The sequence below is a fragment of the Taeniopygia guttata genome, chromosome 2, assembly GCF_048771995.1.
Source record: "Taeniopygia guttata chromosome 2, bTaeGut7.mat, whole genome shotgun sequence".
Classification (NCBI taxonomy): Eukaryota; Metazoa; Chordata; class Aves; order Passeriformes; family Estrildidae; genus Taeniopygia; species Taeniopygia guttata.
This window is the reverse complement of record NC_133026.1, coordinates 75,874,551-75,886,721: the sequence shown is the minus strand read 5'-3', so window position 1 is coordinate 75,886,721 and position 12,171 is coordinate 75,874,551.

Here is a 12,171-nt window from a genome sequence, read left to right as displayed (position 1 = left end):
AGTAAATTACCAGTAAAGGAGAAATCAGCAATATCTGCCAAGCTTGGGAGTGATTATTGACAGGGGCAGGGAGGACTGGGATGCCATAAGCTAGCTGATGAGTGTATGAGCATCCATCTGCCAAAAGTCAGGAACTGACAAATCATTTAAAGAACTGTGAGAAAAAGTATCAGGACTGAAATCTGCCAGGACTTTACAGGACTTTATTTGAACAGTTATTCACTCTTCATAGAACATTTCTTTCTAAAGATAATCTCACCACAAAAAAAAAAAAAAAGGAAAAAAAAAAAAAGTCAAAGAGACTTCCTTTTCCAAATAACTTAGATTTGTCACTTACAACACAGACTGAATGCATGTGACCCTATATGGGAATTCTTCATCATACTGTTCCACTTGTATAAGCTATTATTTTGTTCAGTTAGAGGAGTCCAGCTAATAGAATCTCTTTAGAACCAGTCTCCGTTTTACTTTGTTCTTTGCCATGACAAAAAAAAATTATTATCTTGTACAATTTACAAGATAAGGCATTTGATGAAAAGCAGACTTATAAAAAGTATCACAGAGCATATGTAATATGTACTTAGCACGTGGTATCAATATAGTCAGGCTATATATTTGCAAATATTTAGTGAAGAGAAGAGCTCTGCCCTGATCCTGCAATATTTGATCACCAAATAATTCTGTTTATGCTGACTTTTATGTTTTCTTTGGTAGGCACTACTCTGGCATAATGAAATACACTTTTTTTTTTTTTCCTGAGAAAATTTTCACATAAAATATTTATTTTCACATTTATTTTCACAATTCTATGTTAGTGTTCTATGATTTAAAAAACCCCTATAGTTTTACATTCCTTTGTAAACAAATTTGATGAACAAATTATGGAAAAGAATGAAAGACAAATAGAAAATATCATCAGGGATATGTTTAAAAGTAATTTAAGAAATTTATTTGAGCTTTTACTCTTTTAAATAAGAGCTAGATTTAGAAATTATTCCTAAGTTGGAACAAGACTAAATATGACATGATGACCTCCAATTAACACTCTTCAAGGTCTCTTTTATGGATATTTAAGCCCTTTTATTTTCAGGGGAAGATTTCCAATGGTTCTTCTCTCATTTATTTCCGCTGTTACTGTTGAATCATGAATATATAAAGAAGGATGGTAAATGGCTTCCATTTTGCAAGGTATACTGTGAAAACATGTATCCATTGAATAATGTCTATGAAAAATATTTGAAAAAATAGTTTTTTTAGTTTAATTTTTATTACGTCCTTGGAATTCTGTAATAGAACTAACAGGATACAATAGTTATCGTACAGCAAGCTATAAGGTTTTAAAAATCCACCTCAAATTTATTTTGTGTTTCATATGACAAATCTGCCTAACTGGGTTGCTCATAAAGCAATGATCATGAAGTGTCAGATATGGCTGATTCCAGTATACTGAGACATGCATCACCCTAAACAAGTATGCAGTTGTGATCCTGAATTTGGTGCAGAGTATTTTGTATTTACTAACAAAGGAATTTGTTTCCACTTTTCTTCATTACTTTTGTGTGATATATTCCATTTATTTACAGTAAAAGGACATACCTCAACAGCTATATTAGGTTCCACATTAGGTGTTCTGTGCAGTAAGATAACATTGTCGGAATCTGTGGGTATTGGTTATTCTGAGATTGTATAAAGTCTCTGTCTTTCTGCCCCGTTGCCAAAGAAGAAACCATAATTCGTCTGTGCTGTTTTCCAGGTTGTTTATTCTTGCTTATCTCTAACATGTTCTGCTGCCCTGCCGCAGGTCTGTCCTGTAGGGCAGCGTGCGGGGCTCTGCCCCCAGTGGGATGTTACATACATTATATACCAGAAACTACGTGTGCTATATTTACAATAATGTGCCAATATCTATCATCTACGTTAAACAGCGTGTCCCCAGCCTAAACCAATAAAAAAATGCCAACACTACAGTGAAACATGGAGGGCATGAAGAAGGAGGAAAAGGACAAGACACACCCAATTCCTTCATCTTGTCCCCTCTGAACCCCTAATCTAGAAACCTAAGATTTTATTTTTGCACCCGTGCCACACTTAATTATTACTCTTATCAAACACTCAGAGCTTGTAATTCATTCTGTAAGATTGAAAACTCCTCTCCATGGACAGAGATCACGGACAGTGTCTCTCGGGGCTCTGTACAGGGGGGTTCCTGACCCCTGCCAGGGTCACAGACCTGCCAGGGCAGCCAGAGGGAAGCCCTGGATTCCCACAAACATGGTACATTCTAGGCAGCCTGACATCAGCATTCAGAAAAATTCCTAGAGCTCACATGTGCACTCTCTTGGAATCAAAGACAATATTGAAAAATTCTCAATGATTGAAATGGTAGCTGGTTATCTTTAGAAGCCTCCAAAAGGAGCATTCTTTATAGGTGCACAGTGTTCCATACAAATTGACAGGCTGTATTTATGTTAAAAAGCTGAAAATACTAATTTAATGTATCATTTCAAGGGAAAATATAACAAAACTGGTAACCAGTATGAGGGCGGGGGGAAGTATTACATCCCAAGAAGTTTGAAACTGTTTTGCTTTTACTTATGTAAAGTGTACACAACATTCTACAACTGAGACAAAAGCTTGGTTCAAATACTGCAAAATTCACAAGTCAAAGCTAGATGTTTTCTATAAACACAAAGAAATATTGTGCTATGAAGAACCAGAGGTATATAAACATCAGATAATCTACTGCATGTCTGTGAATACACTCTTCAGAAGAACAAATGCTTAAAAAGAATGTTTCTTGGGTATAATAAGAAAAATAATAGTAAAAAACCCAGGCTGGATGTGTTGAAGTATTTAAAACTGAACAATATTTGCTAAGAGAATTGTACATAGAATTCTGTGGAAAGGTAGAGATATCTTATGTTTCACTTGTTGATAGGTGTTGAGTTGATGTATATTTTAATTTAAGAAAACCCAAGTATTTTCTATTTGGGTCATGTTATTATTATTGCAATATCCAAGCAATGCAAAAAATATAAATTGATATAAAAGTGACCTGCCTGAGAAGACTAAGTTTCAAACATTAATTATTTTATGGACATTTTCCTAAACTTGTTTTATCATTCATAAGCATCATCATAAAACAAATTAAGTTAAAAAGACCAGGAAAGAAACATGATTTCTACACAACTGAAACACTGCATAGTGTTTAATTTGATCATTTATCCTCCTTGTCTTACTTTGGCAATAAATCAAAGCTTCTTGAAGTTACAAGCTTCTTCATCTTGCCAGACTGCTTGAAACACAGTTCTGCAGAGTTAATAGCTGCTTGTTTACAATAATTTTCTCTTTATATGTAAGAGGAGGTGTTTTCTGGGCTGTGTTTTGTTCTGGATATAAAGTACAGTACTGTCACTGTAGGACACGTGAAAACACGACACAAGCCGCTGCTATTGCAAAGGTGAAAAAGAGAGAGTTTATTTTCTGACTCCAGCATTTATACATTTTCAAAGGTGACAGTGGATTGGAGGGTGAAGGTGCCACCTCTCCAATGACATTGGACAAACTACTAGTACATCAAGTTTCTCCACCTCTATGAAGGAATGCAAAATAATAGGTTGTTTACCCTATTAGATTAGGGGTTCAAAGGGGACAAGATGGAGGAAATTGGGTGTGTCTTGTCCTTTTTCTCCTTCTTTATGCCCTCTATGTTTCACTGTAGTGTTGGCATTTTTCTATTGGTTTAGGCTGGGGACACGCTGTTTAATGTAGATGATAGATATTGGCACACTATTGTAAATATAGCACACATAGTTTCTGGTATATAATGTTTGTAGCATCCCATTGAGGGGCAGAGCCCCGCACACTGCCCTGCAGGACAGACCTGCGGCAGGGCAGCAGAACATGTTAGAGATAAGCAAGAATAAACAACCTTGAAAACAGCACAGATGAATTATGGCTTCTTCTTTGGCAACGGGGCAGAAAGACAGAGACTTTATACAATCTCGGAATCATCAATACCTGCAGATTCCGACAGAAACCATTGTACAAATCTGCCCTGTGAAGTCTGCATCAATGAGACCCAGGTGCACAATGATGCCCTGAAGGGTGGCACTAGACCTCCCCATAAGGAAAGCACTCATGCCTTCACCCAAGGGACCAAAGGCGTCCAGGGGAACCTTGTGCACCTTGCAAGAGTCTAAAATGACTGTTGCTGCTGTGCAGACATTCACACCTGCTGACCTGCAGGTGCTGGCGACAAGCTGGCTGAGCAGACCTCCACGGGCTCTGGGGTCTGGAGAGGAGCCTGTGTTTGAGCACACCCCTGTTTCATGCTCCGCTTCCCATTTCCCAGGCCTGGGAGTGCTTGGCCACTAACATGAACAGTTGCCTTGCAAACATCCACCAGATGGCCTGGCCTTCCACACCGGCCACACACATACAAGGGAAATTTTCCCTTTTGTGCTTTCTTTCCCTGTTTGGTGCTCATCTGAGCAGTCCCCTTCAGCTGCTGCCAGCCCTGCGGCACTGCCCAGACCAGCTGTGCAGCAGTAGCCCAAGCAGCCACCTTCCGAACCAAGGGGCCTAGGTCTGCCCAAGCCGCTGCCATCTGCGAAAGTGTAGCCCCTTCAGGAAGAGCCTGTATGACTCTCTTGCATTCCGCGTTGCAGTGGATCCTAGCAAATCTCGCAAGCACTAGTCGCTTTAGCTCAGGTTCTATCACCTGCTGCTCCATGGAGGCAGTCAACCTCCCTGCAAAGTCCATGAAAGACTCATCGACCCCTTGAACAATGGTCAGAAAGGGTTCCAACGGAGCAGCCATTTCCAGGGTCTGAACCACAGCTGCTAAGCCTAACATCTGGCATTGATCAAGCACAAGAGGATCGTATCTTGCCTGCCCCTGAGGATCAACACGATTGCCTTTGCCCATCAACATGTCAGCGGTCACCACACGCCTGAGATCCTGTGGCCCCCACGTAGCATTCTTCTGCACTGCACTAGCCACCAAATAAGCCCACTTGTCCTTAAACACATCAAATTGCAAAGGGTTAAAAAGAGCCTGTGCCACAGAATGAATATCGGAAGGCGTCAGAAGGTCAGCAACAAGTAATTGGATTGTCTGCATAACTTCAGCAGCCCCAAGAACCATACTGTGCAACAGTGTCTCAGAGTTCCTTCAATACCTTAAACGAGAAAGGCTGATGAGTGTTATGAGTAATGCCCCTAAGCACAGGGAAAGCCTGAGGGCCCCCTGGTAAGGCCGCATCACCCACCATGTCACGTCCCATGGACCCCACAGGGACAGTGGCAGCCACTGGACTGCAAGGTGGTGCAACATCACTTGACATCACGCCCCCTGCAGCATCAGCAGAGCCAGAGGAGCCTGCCCCGTGATCCGGCAGGCTCCGCGAGAAGGCAGAGTCCCACATCTCCTCAGCCTTATCCAGGACCTCCTGCCAAAACCGCCTGTGGTCCTTTGGATGCACGGTCACCCAGCAGGTGGGGAGCGTCCACAAAGTCGATGGGGAGGATCCGCGGCCACAGGAACCCATTGGTCTCCTGTCGGCCATGTCAGAAGTTGCTCTAAAGGTAAACACCCCAGCGCCCTGCTGCGCCGCAGTCCCGGCCCCCGCGGCAGGCAGGGAAGGTGGAGCCGAACCATCCGGCGCCCCGTCAGTGCCGTCCACAGTATCAGCAGAGGGCATCACGGCGGACGCAGATGGTGGCACGGACCGCAACCCCAGCGAAGCGCTCCCCTCCCCCGAGGCGGGGGAAGGGCAGGGCGCAGAGGGAGACATGGCGCATGGAGACACGTCACCGTGGGACAACACAAGAGATTCTGGCACAGCCCCAAGGAGTGTCAGAGCCGCAACGCGCAGCTGCACAGCGGGGACCGCCCCCATCAAGTGGGGCGGGATGGGCTGCCCGCCTGCTGGGGTGGGGCCCAATAGAATACTGACCAATGCCCTGCCTTTGGCGGCCCCCACCGCCTGCGCATGCCCAGCAGGCTGCGTAGGCTCAGAAACAGGGGCTGACTCCTCCTCAGAAGACGAATCCAAGACCAAAACGGGCGAACCCGCCCCCGTTGTCCCCAGGGGGAATGCAACACCGCAGTTCGGACAAAGCATTGTCACCGAGTCAGATTCAATCCGAGGTGGGGGCTGATCTACAGGCCCTCACTCACCCCCGAGCGCTGGGAAGGCACAAAGAGAAAGTGATTTCTCCCCCAGCCCACTATGCCTGCGGCACGGGGCGGGACGAGGCAGCCGAGCTGGCTCCACCGAGCCCCCAGAAATCTGTGGGGCTTCGTCCACCAACCAGACGCTCAGAGCTAGTGGGCTGGGAGCCTGAATGATCCCAGAGAAGGAGCCGTCTTCCAGCTCACTCTCCCGGGGACAAGGGGAACCAGGGGCATCCCATAGGGACTCCATCATCTACATCCGAGACAGATGGGTCCCCCAGAGTGAAACGAAAGATTTTCCAGAGATCACTTGGACTAACAAAATGAATGTATCAAGAATGAATGTATCAAAAATGAATGTATCAAAAATAAATGTATCAAAAATGAATATATCAAAAATGAATGTATCATGTTTGTAGAATCATGTGTTGAATTTTAAGAAGCCTCTGCACAAAAAGGCATAGAAAAGAAAAACAAAGATCTCTAAAGCTTCTTGCAAAAAGACAAATACCAGAAAGGACCAGGAATGCCAAGACTAGCCCTCTGTCTCCAGCATGTCAAAGATGATGAACTTATCCAGATAGGAGAGCAAAGGACCAAAAGCGCAAGCGCAAAGGAGAAGAGTTCAAAAGTTCAATGCGGAGGAAGATGATGGTTATAGTTCAAAGACCACCAGGGACCCTCATAAAAGCCCCCACAAAAAACTACGCATGCCCAGAAGGGCGTAGACCTATTTAGCATGAGAAGCGAAGACAGGCGGGGCCAGGGGTTGAATATGCATAGAAAAGTTGTTTAATGTATTGCATATGGAACACCTTTGTAAATAAAGTTGGGGGGCAAACTTCAGCTCGGGGCACAAGATTTCGGAGAGTTATCTCACTTGTGCCGGGCACCGACAATACATACCCACTTCATAACTACCTCGAGTTGTGGAGTCTATTTATTTATTCCGCATATCGCTTCAAGAGAACTCCAAGAGCTACCAATCTCAGACCCCTGTCAAATCGCATCCAGCCCCTTCCACAGCATCATCAACTGTGAAATACCTACAAAATTATTATCAAGCAGGGCATCCACAAGGCGATCCCCCACGGAAGACCAATTCTCCCAGGAGAGGGCCTCTGCAAGCCTGGGAAAGAACCCTTGCTGCCTTGCCCATAAAAAAAATCTCTCAAAATCATCCCAATAAAAAGGAACACATTTCTGCTTCAGCACATCCTTCCAAATGTCCAAAACCAAAGACTCCTTCCTGACTTCCTCAAAGCTCTCCATTACCAAAGCAGCAGCAGGCAAATTGCCAAACAGAGCGAGAGAGAGACCTCACCAAATGCGGTTCCCAGCCTAAGGTGCAATACACGCAGGCGGTCACCAGATGTCACTGTAGGACACGTGAAAACACGACACAAGCAGCTGCTATTGCAAAGGTGAAAAAGAGAGAGTTTATTTTCTGACTCCAGCATTTATACGTTTTCAAAGGCGACAGTGGATTGGAGGCCACCTCTCCAATGACATTGGACAAACTACTAGTACATCAAGTTTCTCCACCTCTATGAAGGAATGCAAAATAATAGGTTGTTTACAGAAAGTTCTCTAACAGAATGTAAACTCAGAAGGCTTTAGAAAATCTTAAGAATCAGGGCGACACAGTACAGTATTTACATATAAATTAAATGCATGCTCTTAAGTAATTCCTTAAATGAACTCTATTTTTGTAAACTGGATTAGTGGAGTGAAAGTGAGGTAAAAGAAAACTAGCCAAAGGACAGAAGGGATTTCTGAATAGTTTCCAAACTGTTCATGCTTTTAACCAGCCCAGCTGGAATTTTTTTTTTTTTTAAGTACTGATTCCTAATACATTGGCTTTTCTGGTGGAAGAACCACAGGAGAAGACTGGCACTGTTCCTTTTGATCTGAAGGCTCTGTGAATGATAACATTACACCACAACTCATAAAGTTAAAGAACTGTGAAATCAAGAGTTTGGGAAGACACAGTTTTAAGACTGGCTATCAAATGCAGTTTTATCACATAAGCACAGAATGGTTGAGATTGGAAGAGAGCTCTGGAATTCATCTGATCTCCCTAGAGGCATTTGCCCGTGACCACATCTAGGTGGGTTTTTTGATACCTACAAGGATGTATTACCTCCACAACCCCTTCAGAAAACCAGTGCCAGTGCTCAGTCACCCCCAAAAAAGTGTTTCATGTAAAAAATGTGTTTCATGTTGTTCAGCAGGGGTCCCCCATTATTCAGTTTGTAATCCTTGAAAGTCCCAATCACAAATGTGACTGGAGAAGTACCAATCACAAATACTTAGGAATTTGCTTCCCTTTATAATGCAATTTTCCTTGGCTATCTTTGATCAACATCTATAACACACAGACACACACAGACACACAGACACACAGACACACATATCTATATATACACATTTATCAGTATATATGTGTATATAATATTGCACCTATATTTGTGTATGTGTGTATATGTATATATATATATATTAGTATACATATAGGATGCATGCATACATCACATATTTACAAATTTATACATGACCCAAAAAGTCCACAGCAGTGTGAGGCTAATGTGAAGGGGTGAACTGAAGACTGAGATACTGGTATTAGATCTTGAAGGAGAAGGTTTTTATATAAATTCCTGGGTACCCATACAGATTATATGACAATCCATTTCTAAGGGTGCCAAGTCAGTTTAAAAATATTTGATGGCATTAGAGTCATGTGAAAAACATTTAAGTAGATGAAAACTCTTTTAAATCCTAGATTCTTGTTAGCAGGGAGGTAAGGAAAACTCATTGGTAAGTGCATCTTTTCATTGGTAAATGCATCTTTTTATTGAACTATGCAATTTATTTAAGCTGTTTTTATTATAGTTAAATGATCATAGTATAATATATCATCAGTAACAACTACGAAAAGGAAAGTCTGTAAAACTAGTGCAAATTATGTTAACTGCTGTGCATTATTCTAGTACATTTACTTCAAAAAATAATCTATAAAATGTTTATGAAATCCATTAAAATATATAAAGATGTACCATGTAATCTAAACAGCAATAAAAGGAGGCTGCCTGTTGAAAAAATATATATTTCAGTTTTATAAACCATATTTCCAAAGAGAAATTTAAAAATCCCTAATAAACATAATTTAGTTGCACTTTGTGAATTAACTTGTCAGTATTTGTTGCTCTATTGGCAACCATGTTTGTTAAAATGCAAACAAGAACCCATAACTATGATCTATGGAAATAAGTAAAAATGAATTATTTAAACAAACTTGAGATCTCACTTTCATTTAAAGATTTTTTGCATTTTCTGTGTCTATATGTAGACATATATATTAAGCCTTATATATAAGGCTTTTAAAAAACCTTGTTTTTTTATGTTATTAATGAATTTGTTTTATGTCTTACTCAATACACAGGAAACACACAACAAATTTCTGTGAAACATAGTCTCAGTAGGCACGTTAATTATGAGGTTAAACCAGATCATTAACCTTATCTAGTTTTGCCAGATATTTAATTCAATCATTAAATGAGATATTTTCTATTTGTGCTAATGTCAATCTCATGAAAAGTGAAATTGAATCCAATTTTTATTTGATGTGAAGTAGAGTTTTTTCAATTTGCTGAAAACATCTCAAAGACTTGGTTCACTAGAGATCTGATTGCTATATGAAAAAACTCTTTTGATTCTCCAAAACAAAGAGAAAATTCATTGAGAAATACTGAGATGTATCCAGCCTTTGAAAAATATACTAAATATGACTTTTCAAATATATCATTAATCCAACTTCACAACATTTTATAACTATCAAATCACAGCATTAGTCTGTTTCATAATAATTGAAATTATGCAAAATCATTTAAATGGCCAAGAGTAATATAAAAACCAGATGTAAATATCATAAATGAAACCCAGAATTCTAAGCTTCTGAGTAGAATTTCTGGCATCATTATGGGGCCTGAATTTTGCTGTGATGTTCTGCAGTTCAAAGATGCTTAGATTTATCTTGTCTTAAGGCATCAAACTCTTCGTCTGCTTCATATTTCTTTAACTAATCTTAAGTCTTTAATTTGATAAAGCTTTCTATAATACAGAGATATTTCAACAATTTTTCTTGCATCATTATTTGAAATTACCATTTAAAGGTACCAATATTTTACAGCTTCTTACTGTGCAGCAGTGTTGGGTCGAACTGATTGAAGGCTACTAAATAAACATGAAATCCAGACTTGTTCTTAATGCAATGACAGAAACAGAAACTAGGATAATAGAAACTGAAGGCTTACAAAAATAAAATATAAAATTAGAAGAAGAAATTTAAAAATTAAATGCTTGGTCTGGTTACCAGCTGAAAGTATAAGTGTCACACTGTTTAATTTTTTAAGACTGGGTAATCTGTAGGATTTATGCAAAAGCAATGATATATGCTTTGCTGCAATTATTCCTGTAATGACTGTTTGTCAGTATTTATCAGAAAATCCAGCCTTGTATGATACTTCCAGCTTTTGATTGCTGTCTGAGAAACCCTAGATTTTGGTGGGGTTTTTCAGTTGCGTTCTGAATTGAAACATATTCTGCAGAGCCAGCAGGTAGTTTTTCAGCTTGGGTTCTAGGCTTTGGAAAACTAATCACAAGAAAGATGGCGACTTTGTAAATGAGGATGCAGCATTTGAATTTAACCTAACTCAGCAATAGCATGAACTTTACCAAACCCATTAAAAACTGCAACAAGAGGGTGAAAATGTGAAGGAAAACTTGGCTACCCATGGCAGACAAGATAATTCTTCTGTTCTGCCAGAAGAGATTAGGCCTAGTTCTCATCTGGGAATAAGGAAGTGACTGATGCGGGCAGAACATTGCAGTAAAGCAAAACTAAGAAGGTCTTGATGTAGCAACAAAGAATGGCAAGAACCTGCACTTAAACAAACTACTTTAAATGCTGCCTTATTTTTAGTTGATGATGGAGTAATTTTAATGGAAATTTTGTTTGTTGATTATGAGATAATACATTGAGTAACTGGTCAATAATGTGTGATTGTACTTTAAAGTGTCAGTCTTCAATGTTGGGATAGCTGTTCCCACCTCTCAAGAATGGTAAGAGTGGTAGTCCACAGACAGCACTAAGAGAGGTCCAAAAACAGACTAAAATTTTTCACTGGTGCTCAGGCAACAAGGGTGATTTTTACTCCTCTTACCTCATCAATCAGGGAAGTCTGAAATTCATCACAGATCCATATACTCAGTAACAGGTTACTCTCTTGAAAACCTGTGGTCATTTCTTTGGGTTTCAATCTTTTTCTGATAAACAGTATTGCTTCAGAAGCAATCTGTGCTGTAGTCCTTTACAGAAACAAGAGTACTCCAGGTAGAATCATAATGAAAATACTTTAGAGTTGATGGCAGTTGTGTGAACTTGAACTATTTGATGTCTCTATCCTATGTTGCATTATTGAATGTGATATGGTGAACGGTAGGCAACCCCAGACTCCAGTTCCTTCCTAGTTTAGCCAATGTACTTTTGTTCACTAACTTTGTTGCCTCCACATCTAACTTAGTCAGATGATTTAAACTTACTGTTCCAAATGAAGAGCTCTTCCAAAGGCTAATTTTTCTATAGATGGAGGAATTTTTGAGCCTCACATTATTTTGTTTCATATATTTCAGTTTAGCATCGTGTCAGTAATAGGTTTTAATGTAAATAGCTCATTTGCCTTGGATAAATGTTAAAATCAAAAAATATATAAATATGAAATTTCCTTTTTACATCAATTTCAAAAGACATACTTGATGATACACTGAAATAACATTATAAAATTTTACTGAGAGAAGACTTGTTAACTCTTAGCTTATCAAGTTAATATTAGATCATGGTGTGTGTAAGGACTTTTCTTTCCCTATACAGTAGATGTAATCAATGATTATAAAATTAAAAATTAAAAAGACCAAAGAAAGCACCTACTTTA